The sequence below is a fragment of the Tupaia chinensis genome, unplaced genomic scaffold (assembly GCF_000334495.1).
Source record: "Tupaia chinensis unplaced genomic scaffold, TupChi_1.0 Scaffold139457_1, whole genome shotgun sequence".
NCBI lineage: Eukaryota > Metazoa > Chordata > Mammalia > Scandentia > Tupaiidae > Tupaia > Tupaia belangeri.
In genome coordinates, this window is record NW_006199342.1 from 2,042,887 (window position 1) to 2,055,968 (window position 13,082).

The 13,082-nt window shown below is 36.9% G+C and overlaps 1 pseudogene; it reads right to left on the bottom strand.

Annotated features, from left to right (window-relative positions):
- Positions 1-8: 8 nt before the first annotated feature.
- LOC106736374 (non-histone chromosomal protein HMG-14 pseudogene) lies at positions 9-406 on the bottom strand (annotated as a pseudogene).
- Positions 407-13,082: the final 12,676 nt, after the last annotated feature.

The following is a 13,082-nucleotide window of genomic DNA, read 5'->3' on the forward strand; positions in this document are numbered from 1 at the left end:
AGTTGATAAAAATATTCCTCTGGATTGTACAAGAAGGGCGACAGGGACCATTGATAAGACATGGTATATGATATTACTCAGACTTGATTTCTTTCTTGCCTGCTTCATCAAAGGGTGGATTCTCCTCATTTTTAGTTTCTCCATTTTCTGCAGGTAAATCTTCTTTAGTGTCTAGATTGGCCACCTCAGCCTGTTTCCCCTTTGTTCCCCTTTCACCTTTTGTTTGCACTCTTTTGTCTGAAGATTTATCCTTCCCTGCTGCCTTTTTTGGCTTCCTCTCCACTTTTGCAGGAGGTTTAGCAGACAACCTTGCCTATCTCCTCTTGGGCTCTTCCTTGGCTGCCCCCTCCGCTGAGCTGACCTTCCTCTTGGGCATCTTGGCTGCAGACAGGGTGCGTGCTGGGCGCCTGATGAGGCTGCTGGGCGCCTGACGAGGCTGCAGAGATAAGAAAAAAAAAAATTCCAATAAGGGGATTTCTATTCCAATGACGCAGTCTTTCTTATCATGTCATTTGAATCTAGCCATTTTCTCAATATTTATTCCAATGTTTCAGTGTCTGCAAACTGGCCCTTTCTTAGGTTGAGAAGAGGAAACAATGATGAGTTACAATAATTTGCTGGGATCCCTGGTGTCAGAAGTCTCTCGGGCTTCATGCTGACTGAGAGGTTTGAGTTCCTCTGACCTGAGCACCTTTTCTTTCTCTTCCTTCCTAACATTCCTGTGTGAACAACCTCGCCTCATTCATTTCTCCCCAAGTTAGGCCTATGCCTTTTCCTCTGAGGGTCGATGAAGCTCCTTTCTCCTGTTCGTTCTTGCTCTCTTCTAAACCTCTCAGGGCTTCCTCCCTTGGTCCTTTTCTCTTACTATTATTAATATGATATCTGCCTGCCACTTTTTATTCAACTCCTTCCTTTTTTGTTTTGCCTTATGAAAACTTTATATTCTAACTTGTCTTTGATCTCACTCCTGTACAATGGCTTCCACACTTGTTTCCAGACTTTTGATAAACTCTTCTATAATTTCTTTTGTTTTTAGAGGATTTTCTTTGCTATTGGGTATGTGCACTAACCAGAGAGGCAGAAAGTGAAAATAATCCCCTGGGGGAATGGTCACGCCATTGTGTCTCCTCCATTCTCTTCTTGAGATTTTGGGTGCACACACCCATGCACCTGGCGTGTTTTAAGCCACTGGGTCCAGGACATGAACCATGGTCGACTACGTAGGAGTCCAGTGATGTAATTATTACACCATCTACTGGTCTCTAAACAAAGGTTTGAATAAAAAATTGTATAAGTACATAGAATGGAGGAGAGAATAGTGCAATGAACTCTCACCACCTCCCTTAATAATTGTTAATATTCTTTCAGTATTGTTTCATATATGCCAGATCCAGGTTCAATTTTTTTAAGCTATATCACACACAGATGGTGCTATATATTTTGTAATGAATTACCTAATTAGAGACATAATAGCTTGTCTTATATTATTATTGCTGATATTGATCATTGAGTTCTATTTATACCAATCTGATGTAGTCATTGTAACATTCCCCCATCATCTTGATTTTTTTTAGAGGTTCTTTTGCTATAGGGTGCATGCGCTCGCCAGAAGGACAGAGAGAGACAGAGACAGAAAGCGGGAAATCACCCCCCAGGGGGGATGGCCATGCTGCAATCCCTTCTCCTCCATTCTCCTCTCAGGATCTTGGGCACACACGCACACGTGCCTGGTGTGAGTTTTAAGCCATCGGGTCTGGGATGTGAACCGCGGTCGACTACGTGGGAGTCCAGCGACATAGCCATTATGCCAACTCCTGGTTCCCCATCTTGATTATTTTAGTACTCTGTGATAATCCTTGGTTAGACAAACTATTTCTCTAGGAACTGAAAAATCCTAATTATGCGATTTTTTTCTTTACTTTGCATTCTTTTTCAAGAACTTTCCTTGACAAGATATGAGTATTTGATTTGTTCCCTTGTTTTATAAATTTTAGAGTAATCAGTTAACAATGCCTTAGTAACTTTCAATGGTGGTGACTGAGATTTTTAATTTCGTTTTGTTTTCTGAAGGGGTCCATTTCATTATGATCTTACGATTTTCTCTAACATCGAAGCTACTTAATTTCTTTGCAGCTATTATTTTTGCTGCTTATATTATTATGGATTAGGCTGTGAGAGACTTTGAAATGGGCTTTTGTGTCCATTTGACATGATCACATTTGGTTTTACTCACTGTCTCATTTTCTATAGTGATAGAATATGCCAAACAATTCCTATAAAATTTCTGCTCCAAAACTTGGAAACGGTATTTTACCAAGAAGCCTGTTTTTTTGAGAGAGAAGTGGTATTTAGAGACCATAATACTGGCTCTAGGAGTAGTTCTTTCCACTGATTTATTATTTCTACATTTGCAATGGAAGGAACTAGAAAATACCAATTCCCCTTCTTACAAAGAAAAAAATAATAATGAGACATACTGATATTATCCATTTAAACCTACAATTATATGTTCACTACTTGACTTCTTTGATTTTATGCTCATTTTTCTCTTATTCTAAAAATCTCAATTCCTAATAAAATTAGCATGATTACTTACTAGTTTTCTCATTTAAAGTCCCTAAACAATTTAAAAATAACTTCAGTTTTTAAACGAGTCTACAAAATTGTTTTCAAGTTTGTTGCAGTTATTTTCTGAGGGATCTGAGAAAAAAGTACAATGAGGGGAAATAACCCCCTTTTTAATAGTTTATATAAGATCAGCAACTTGGGGCTGGACAGTGGCACAGGGTAATACAACCCTCTGTAAGGTTAACCTACAGGGTTACAAGTTCACATCTGGAGACCTCCCCAAACACACTTATCCCAGGGCTGGATGAATCTAGGGGTGGACAGCAAGCAGCCTGAAGACTTGATGGCTGCTGCCTTTTTCTCTCCTCTCCCTGCCGTCCCTTACCCCTATCCCCTATATCTCTTTGGCTCATGGAAGTAAATTTTAAAAACTTTTAAAAAGAAAGATAGACAGCCTGAAGAACAGTAAACTCATGATAGAACTGTGGTGAAAGCCTTCCCAGAACAAAGGAAAGGCAACGTGGCACAGTCAGTATCTATGTACACTGTGCAGCTCCATAGCAGCCCTGTAGTTCTATCTACACGAGCGTAGCTCTCTACAACCCTGTAGCTCTGTGTACAAATGAGTAGTTCTATAGCAACCCTGCCTGTAGCATAGGCCAACAGATCATAATGTATGTTAACATATAAGAAAGACAAAGGGACTATAATGTAAAAAGAAACTAACAGAAAATACACAAAGAAATGCCCCATTCAGCCTTTGGATGCTAATCAGCTGAGCTGAGGCTGGCACAAATGAAGGCTGCTTCCTGATATAAAGCCTTGGTGGCCTGTCTCTGTACATAGACCCGGCAACAGGGCAACTGAGTGGCATGTCTTGTTTGCTCTAAGTCCAAACACACCTGAGAAAAATGACCCAATGTTTATCACATTGTAGTTCAGTAAAAGTTATCAGAATCAAATCTGTTAAGAGATTCATCATTTTGTAATACACCATAGAGTAAAATGTCTTGAACATTGGTGAATAGGGCCTTGGTGACTGGTGATCTATCTCTCTCTCTCTCTCATCTATCTATCTCTATTTCTATCTATCTATCATCTATCTATCTGTCACATATCTATATCTATCATCTATCTATCTATGCACACACACACACACACACACACACACAAAACAGTTCCCAATGTGCACCTGGCGTGTTTTAAGCCACTGGGTCCAGGACATGAACCATGGTCGACTACGTAGGAGTCCAGTGATGTAATTATTACACCATCTACTGGTCTCTAAACAAAGGTTTGAATAAAAAATTGTATAAGTACATAGAATGGAGGAGAGAATAGTGCAATGAACTCTCACCACCTCCCTTAATAATTGTTAATATTCTTTCAGTATTGTTTCATATATGCCAGATCCAGGTTCAATTTTTTTAAACTATATCACACACAGATGGTGCTATATATTTTGTAATGAATTACCTAATTAGAGACATAATAGCTTGTCTTATATTATTATTGCTGATATTGATCATTGAGTTCTATTTATACCAATCTGATGTAGTCATTGTAACATTCCCCCATCATCTTGATTTTTTTTTAGAGGTTTTTTTGCTATAGGGTGCATGCGCTCGCCAGAAGGACAGAGAGAGACAGAGACAGAAAGCGGGAAATCACCCCCCAGGGGGGATGGCCATGCTGCAATCCCTTCTCCTCCATTCTCCTCTCAGGATCTTGGGCATATGCACGCACATGCCTGGCATGAGTTTAAGCCACGGGGTCCAGGACTCGAACTGCAGTTGACTACATGGGAGTCCAGCGACATAGCCATTATGCCAACTCCTGGTTCCCCATCTTGATTATTTTAGTACTCTGTGATAATCCTTGGTTAGACAAACTATTTCTCTAGGAACTGAAAAATCCTAATTATGCGATTTTTTTCTTTACTTTGCATTCTTTTTCAAGAACTTTCCTTGACAAGATATGAGTATTTGATTTGTTCCCTTGTTTTATAAATTTTAGAGTAATCAGTTAACAATGCCTTAGTAACTTTCAATGGTGGTGACTGAGATTTTTAATTTCGTTTTGTTTTCTGAAGGGGTCCATTTCATTATGATCTTACGATTTTCTCTAACATCGAAGCTACTTAATTTCTTTGCAGCTATTATTTTTGCTGCTTATATTATTATGGATTAGGCTGTGAGAGACTTTGAAATGGGCTTTTGTGTCCATTTGACATGATCACATTTGGTTTTACTCACTGTCTCATTTTCTATAGTGATAGAATATGCCAAACAATTCCTATAAAATTTCTGCTCCAAAACTTGGAAACGGTATTTTACCAAGAAGCCTGTTTTTTTGAGAGAGAAGTGGTATTTAGAGACCATAATACTGGCTCTAGGAGTAGTTCTTTCCACTGATTTATTATTTCTACATTTGCAATGGAAGGAACTAGAAAATACCAATTCCCCTTCTTACAAAGAAAAAAATAATAATGAGACATACTGATATTATCCATTTAAACCTACAATTATATGTTCACTACTTGACTTCTTTGATTTTATGCTCATTTTTCTCTTATTCTAAAAATCTCAATTCCTAATAAAATTAGCATGATTACTTACTAGTTTTCTCATTTAAAGTCCCTAAACAATTTAAAAATAACTTCAGTTTTTAAACGAGTCTACAAAATTGTTTTCAAGTTTGTTGCAGTTATTTTCTGAGGGATCTGAGAAAAAAGTACAATGAGGGGAAATAACCCCCTTTTTAATAGTTTATATAAGATCAGCAACTTGGGGCTGGACAGTGGCACAGGGTAATACAACCCTCTGTAAGGTTAACCTACAGGGTTACAAGTTCACATCTGGAGACCTCCCCAAACACACTTATCCCAGGGCTGGATGAATCTAGGGGTGGACAGCAAGCAGCCTGAAGACTTGATGGCTGCTGCCTTTTTCTCTCCTCTCCCTGCCGTCCCTTACCCCTATCCCCTATATCTCTTTGGCTCATGGAAGTAAATTTTAAAAACTTTTAAAAAGAAAGATAGACAGCCTGAAGAACAGTAAACTCATGATAGAACTGTGGTGAAAGCCTTCCCAGAACAAAGGAAAGGCAACGTGGCACAGTCAGTATCTATGTACACTGTGCAACTCCATAGCAGCTCTGTAGTACTATCTACACGAGCGTAGCTCTCTACAACCCTGTAGCTCTGTGTACAAATGAGTAGTTCTATAGCAACCCTGCCTGTAGCATAGGCCAACCGATCATAATGTATGTTAACATATAAGAAAGACAAAGGGACTATAATGTAAAAAGAAACTAACAGAAAATACACAAAGAAACGCCCCATTCAGCCTTTGGATGCTAATCAGCTGAGCTGAGGCTGGCACAAATGAAGGCTGCTTCCTGATATAAAGCCTTGGTGGCCTGTCTCTGTACATAGACCCGGCAACAGGGCAACTGAGTGGCATGTCTTGTTTGCTCTAAGTCCAAACACACCTGAGAAAAATGACCCAATGTTTATCACATTGTAGTTCAGTAAAAGTTATCAGAATCAAATCTGTTAAGAGATTCATCATTTTGTAATACACCATAGAGTAAAATGTCTTGAACATTGGTGAATAGGGCCTTGGTGACTGGTGATCTATCTCTCTCTCTCTCTCATCTATCTATCTCTATTTCTATCTATCTATCATCTATCTATCTGTCACATATCTATATCTATCATCTATCTATCTATGCACACACACACACACACACACACACACAAAACAGTTCCCAATGAATAAACCTATTTTATTTTTTAAACTAATACTTTAAAGTTCAGGGTTCAGTGTGGGAGGCTTGTGGTCATTCATATATGCTATTGCTTAATTTCTCAAAGAAATCCACATATCCAATGTCACTTGGAACATTGATTTTCAAGGCCAAATAAAACTTGCAGCAAGCAGATATTGGAATGGTTTTAAGTACACACCAGAATTTGACTTTCATGTCTATTCAAGATAGTTCACACATCTCTAGGGTTACTGAAGCACTCAAAATTATAAGTGGACTTACTAGTGGGCTGTCAATCGTGTGCTAATTTTCTTTCAAGTTCAAAGAGCAGCTGAAATCGACCTCTTAATTTTAGTTTAATATTTTTCCGTTTGAAAGAAAGCTTTTAACAATTGTCAGCAGTTGCTCAAAGTGAGTTTAACTTAAAAAACGGAAAAATAAAGAGTAGTGCTGACAATAAAATACACAGCAAACTCCTTAACCAGAGATATGTAAAAAAAGAAGTTAGAAAATTTTAAAGTGAAAATTTATAATACAAGACCAACTGGTGCTGTGGTAATTAAGGCATTTGAATCCTATATGACTTACTGTGTATTCAAGTCCTGGACACAGTGGCTTGACAAACACACTGGGCATGTGTGTGTACCCAATATCCTAAGAGAAACTGCAGGAGAGGAGATTGCTTTGTGGCCATCCTCCCTGAGGGGTGATTTCCCTCTTTCTCTTTTTCTTTGTCTTTCTCTCTCTAGCTTGCACCTTGTAGAAAAAAAAAAATCAAATTGGTCGCTAATTTAAAAAGCCCATGAACCTAAAAGATTATTTATTTGTATAATTTCAGAAGTAATGATTTTTGAAAATGTCCAAAGGCATGAGGACTTAGTACAAACCAAATTAAATAAGCACTCAATTGATATCTAGCTTCTAGATATCAGTTGACTAGCCAGCATTGACTGACTCTCAATTTCTGTCTATGAAGCTACTTCAAGTTATTTGGTCCCTGTCAGTGCTAGCAATTTGCATGGAATTTGGGATTGACAAAAAAGTGATATGAATAAAATAAATTTTAGTCCTGGTCTTGTGTTATGATTGATGAGGAATCAGTGACATGGTTTCCTCAATTGTCTAAGGAAATATTGGTTCTCTCTCCACTGGCTATATGTCACTTTGTTTGTGTGTTATTGTGTGTCAATGTATACACATTATATAATGCAAATAAAACTAGACTGGGGCATTCATGAATTATATTATCCCAAATTATATAATAGATATTGTGGGACTCCCTGTATGAAGCAAAAAGTCTAAAAATAAATTTAAAGCTTATTTTTAATTCTCAGCAAATTGTTTCCATCAATATGACAAATTAGATATGTCACTGATTCTCCTGATCAAATGGGAAAAATTGTGAATAAATACATATTTTGAAAAGTTTTTGTTTATTTTACTTATTTACTTTAGTTCCTAGTGAGAGGATTATTTTTTACTTCCTAGATAAATAGCGTATTGTACATGTGTGCTTTAAGAAAGCAGACATTTATTTAGAGTTTTATGGAGATTTCTTTGGTTTTTTTTTAATTTATTTATTTTAAAATTTATTTATTTGTTTTTTTTAAATTTATTTTTAAATTTATTTTATACATTCAATTGCAATACATCATTTAGCTTATAAAGTGAATTTACGCAGCATGAATACACCTCACACCAGTCCAGTTGAAGATACTGGACTGGTATTATCATCAATAGACAACAATCCATATCTGTGTCCCATAAATATCTTGCCTCTCTATTTTTCTCCTTTATTACTTTCCTTACACTCTTCCCTTTTCCCAACCTCTGAACCATCTTTTAAAGACACTAATAAAAATAGACTATGGGAACCAGCAGTTAGCATAATGGCTATGTCGCTGGACTCCCGTGTAGTCCACCACAGATCAAGTCCTGTACCCGATGGCTTAAACTCTCACCCGGCGCGTGTGCGTGCGTGCCCAAGATCCCGAGAGAAGAATGGAGGAGAAGGGATTGTGGCATGGCCATCCCCCCAGGGGGTGATTTCTCGCTTTCTGTCTCTCTGTCTCTCTCTGTCTTTCTGGCAAGCACGCGTGCCCTATAGTGAAAACCTCTCCCCCCCACAAAAAAAAAATAAGAAAAAAAAAATAAGGACTATGTGGAGGCAAAACAAAGTTAAATAGGGATGCAAAAAAAGTGTTGATGCTTGCATTTACTCTGGGATAGTTTTCCTGTACAGGCAAAACAGATGAATACAAAACCCAAGGGTTGCAATAAGTGGAAAACCTAACAGCAGACTTACAAATAAAGCTGTTACCTCAGAGAGTTGTACTTTTAGAACAGGAAATCACTATCTTTACCTTGATGCAGGGTGGAGGAAAAAGATCTCATCTGAGAATTTGTTTAAATTCAGCCTTTGTAAACATGTGTCATCTTGATTCATTCTAGATTGTCTGTAAAAAACCTCAAGAAGCAAATGTAAAGAAATTTGGAAGTGACCCCCACATGAACAATATAAGCAAATACAAATCCTCTTTGAAGGATCTTAACTTCAACACAGGATTTCCAAATATTTTCACAGAAAAAAGTCCAAAGATCACAGTTAAAACAAAAAAATTACAAAGCACACAAAGCCCTGTGGGAACAGATTAGACAAGAAATGCTAAAACAGACCCACAGGACTTCTGGTATTATCAGAAATTAGAAATTGAGTTGTAAGAGAAGAATGGAACTATGAAATAGGTCTAAATAAATTCAAAGCAAAACTTAGAAATATGATCAAACAAGAGACTGGAGAAAAACAACCTAACACTTTGGGGAAAAAAATCAAAGAGAACTTCTATGAATGAGAAATATAGACAATATAATTTAAAATCCTAGGTATAGATTAAACAAATTAGACACAGCAAAAAGGAACCCAGTGAACTGGAAGATCTAAAGAAATTTGGGGTACAGATCCAAAAAAATAAGATGAGAAAATTTATACACACACACACATACACACTGACACATGCACACCCACAGACATTTACACTTATTCCAGAGGTAAATGAAAGAAATAAAATGGAAGAGGCGATATCTAAAAAAAAAAAAAAAAAAAAAATGGACGAAAACTTATTGAGATTGTTTAAAAGTATACATTCTCACATGTAAGAAACCCATTGAATTACAAGGGAAAAAATGTCAAGTATGATCACAAAATAGCTGTATATAAGTGAAAAGATATCTTTAAAAGGAGCAAACAAAACAACAGATCACACACAAAAGAACAGAAATTACATGGATTTTCGCCTTCTCAAAAGCAACAAAAGCCAGAAGACACTAAAACAGTGTCTTCAGTACTCTAATAGAAAAATCACTGCCAATTTAATTTTATCCCTGGAAAAATATTATATTTTCCATTAATGAAGGTGAAATAGGGGCTGGCAGGTGGCATGGTGGTTGGAGTGCTGGATACCCACATGGCCAACCTTGGTTCAAATCCTGAACCTGGTGGTTTGCTTTTTGCACATTCCCTCCCTCTGGTCAAATTGAAAAATTATAATAATAAATATATTAAATAATTTTTTAAAAAAAGATGAAATAAAGAAATCTCAGAACTAAATAAAAATCCATCACTATAGAGAATACTAAAGGACACCTTGAAGAAGAGAGAAAATATTTTTTGGTAGAGTATTTAACATGAGTGTATTTGGGCGCATGTGCGTGCTTGCCCAAGATCCCGAGGAGAATGGAGGAGAAGGGATTGTGGCATGGCCATCCCCCCTGGGGAGTGATTTCTCGCTGTCTCTCTTCATCTGTCTGGCGAGCACACACGCCCTATAGCAAAAACCTCTCCAAAAGAAAAAAAATACATATGAGTGTATAAAAGATTAAAAAATATATCAGAAAATATATCAATAAGTCTAAATAAATATGATATATACATAATAGAAATAATAATATTTAATATGTGGGTATAATAAAGTTTACAACTACAATACTGAACTATTATATAATAACATATAAGTAGTAATGCAGGTGATGACTTAAAATATTTCTATTTGTTTAGATAATATCAGATGTAATATCAATATAGGTAAAATTTAGACTTTCTTAAATAGACAATTTCAAAAAGCTAGGATACAAGTGCAATGTGACAACTAGAATTGGATCCAGAAACACAGAAAAGGACATTAATAAATTTTAAGGAAAATCTGGAATTTACTTTGAATTTGGGAACTTCAAAAGTCAATGGAAAAGTGTGATCAATTTATTAGGGGGGTTTTTTTGGTACATAATATTTTGAAATTCATGCAGTTTTAAATAATACAAATTTCCGTGAGCTTTTTGCAGATTCCCTCATGATGTACCAATATTGTTTTTTTAGTTTTGATAAAAAGTACTGTGGTAATATAAAATGTTAACAATATGGGGAAATAGATTGTGATTATACAGGAACTTTTTGTATTATCTTTGCTTATAACTTATTTTTAGAAATCTAAAATCATTTCCAAAAAAAAGTATATTTTAGAAAATTGCTAGTATAAGGAATGAGCAGTTAGCTTAATGGCTATGTAGTTGGACTCCATGTAGTCGACCGCAGTTTGAGTCCAGAACCTGGTGGCTTAAACTTACGCTGGGCGTGTGTGCGTGCATGCCCAAGATCCCGAGAAGAGAATGGAGGAGAAAGGATTGTGGCATGGCTATTCCCCCAGGGATGATTTCTCACTTTCTTTCTCTCTGTCTCTGTTTGTCTGGTGAGCGCATGTGTTATAGCAAGAACCTCTCTCAAAAAAGAAAATTACTAGAATAAAAGAATAGCAAATAGTATAGCACATCTAAAGAAGTAGAGAGGAAAAAGGAAATTGAAAAAAAAATCATATCGATTAATCCAGAAGAAAGTAAAAAAAGAGCACAACACACAAATACGTAAGAGAAAAGAAAATAGTATCACAGAGACCAGTAGATAGTGCAATGGTTAAGTCATTGGACTCCCACATGGCCGACCACAGTTCAAGTCTCAGACCTGGCAGCTTAAAAGTCACGCGAGGTGAGTGTTTGTGTGTGCCCAAGATACTGAGAAGAGAGTGGAAGAAAAGTGATTGTGGCATGGGCATCCTCCCTGGGGGGTTATTTCTCGCTTTCTGTCTCTCTGTCTCTCTAGCGAGCGCACATGCCCTATAGCAATAATCTATCTTTAAAAAAAAAGAATCACAAATTTGAAGTTAGTATAAATAACTCTGAACACATAGTAATAACAATAAATGGCCTAAATTTTCTAGTTAATGATGACAAAAACTGCCAAGTGATTATAAAAAAATACACCCAACAAAAAGTTTGCAAAATGTATACAACTAGTGTATCATAACACAGGAAGTTTGACAGTAGAAGTTTATAAAAAGAACACTAAATGAACATTAACCATAGAAAGGCAGTAAATAATGTCAGAAGAAAACAATCCCTAAGGCAAAAATATTTTTAGAGGTAGTAAGAATAAAAAAATCAGTACATTGGGTAAAAAATAAAAATTTTATGGAAAGATATTAGAATTTTGTATTTTATGTGGAAATAGAATTTTTCCTGAGAGGCTTCAAAATTAATACAGACCCTACTGAGTGCTTGATTTCAGCCTACATTAATAGAAAAAAAAAATGTTTTCTGCTACTATACTCTCAGCATAGAACACTTCCTGATCACTAAAATATGTAGATTTTATTGTCATAAGCAATTCTTTCATATCAGCTGGCTGTTGTACAATTTAATTCAATTCAGGACCAGCAGTTGGAGTAATGGCTATGTTGCTGGACTCCTACGTAGTCGATCACGGTTTGAGTCCCAGACCCAGTGGCTTAAACTCATACCGGGCACGTGTGCGTGCATGCCCAGGATCCTGAGAGGAAAATGGAAGAGAAGGGATTGCAGTGTGGCCATCCCACCTGAGGGGTGATTTCTTGCTTTCTGTCTCTGTCTCTCTCTGTCCTTTTTTTTATTTTTTCTTTTTCTTTCTTTTTTTTTTTTTTTTTTTGTACAGAAACAGAGAGATAGAAAGCGAGAAATCACCTCCCAGGGGGGATGGCAATGCCACAGTCCTTTCTCCATTCTCCTCTTGGGATCTTGGGCACGCATGCACACGCGCCCAGTGTGAGTTTAAGCCACCGGGTCCGGGACTTGAATTGCAGTCGACTACTTGGGAGTCCATCGACATAGCCATTACACTAACTGCTGGTCCCCTCTGTCTCTCTCTGTCTTCTGGCAAGTGCATGCACCCTATAGCAAAAACCTCTCAAAAAAAAAAAAAAAAAGGAAAAAAAAGAAAAAGAAAGAAAGAAAGAAGGAAAAAAGAAAAAGAAATGTGATTTTTTAAAGATTTTTTTTCCATAGGCTGTGTGCAAAATCCTTTCCAAAAATAAAAAAAAAAATTAATTCAATTCTGTCACTAGCTGGAGTTATTGCAGACTCCATAGGGTAAGGGCTTATTCCCACAAGAGTGTCTCCACACCACGCCAAATGCAATAGAAAGTCCAAGGCTGTTTTTAATATGTGCTTCTGACTGACCAGCTATAAGTCAGAGGCAAATTATTCATTGCCTTCAGGCAAAAATGATGATGAGGCAAGCAAGTCTGGTTATTGTCTACAGCAGGACTGCATAGAGATATGTTGGTGTCAGTGGAGTATATGGTGTATATGGTATCATATCTCTGCATGGAGATATAGATATGATGGGTAATCACTGCTCGGGGCAGTTTTCTTTCTGGGCA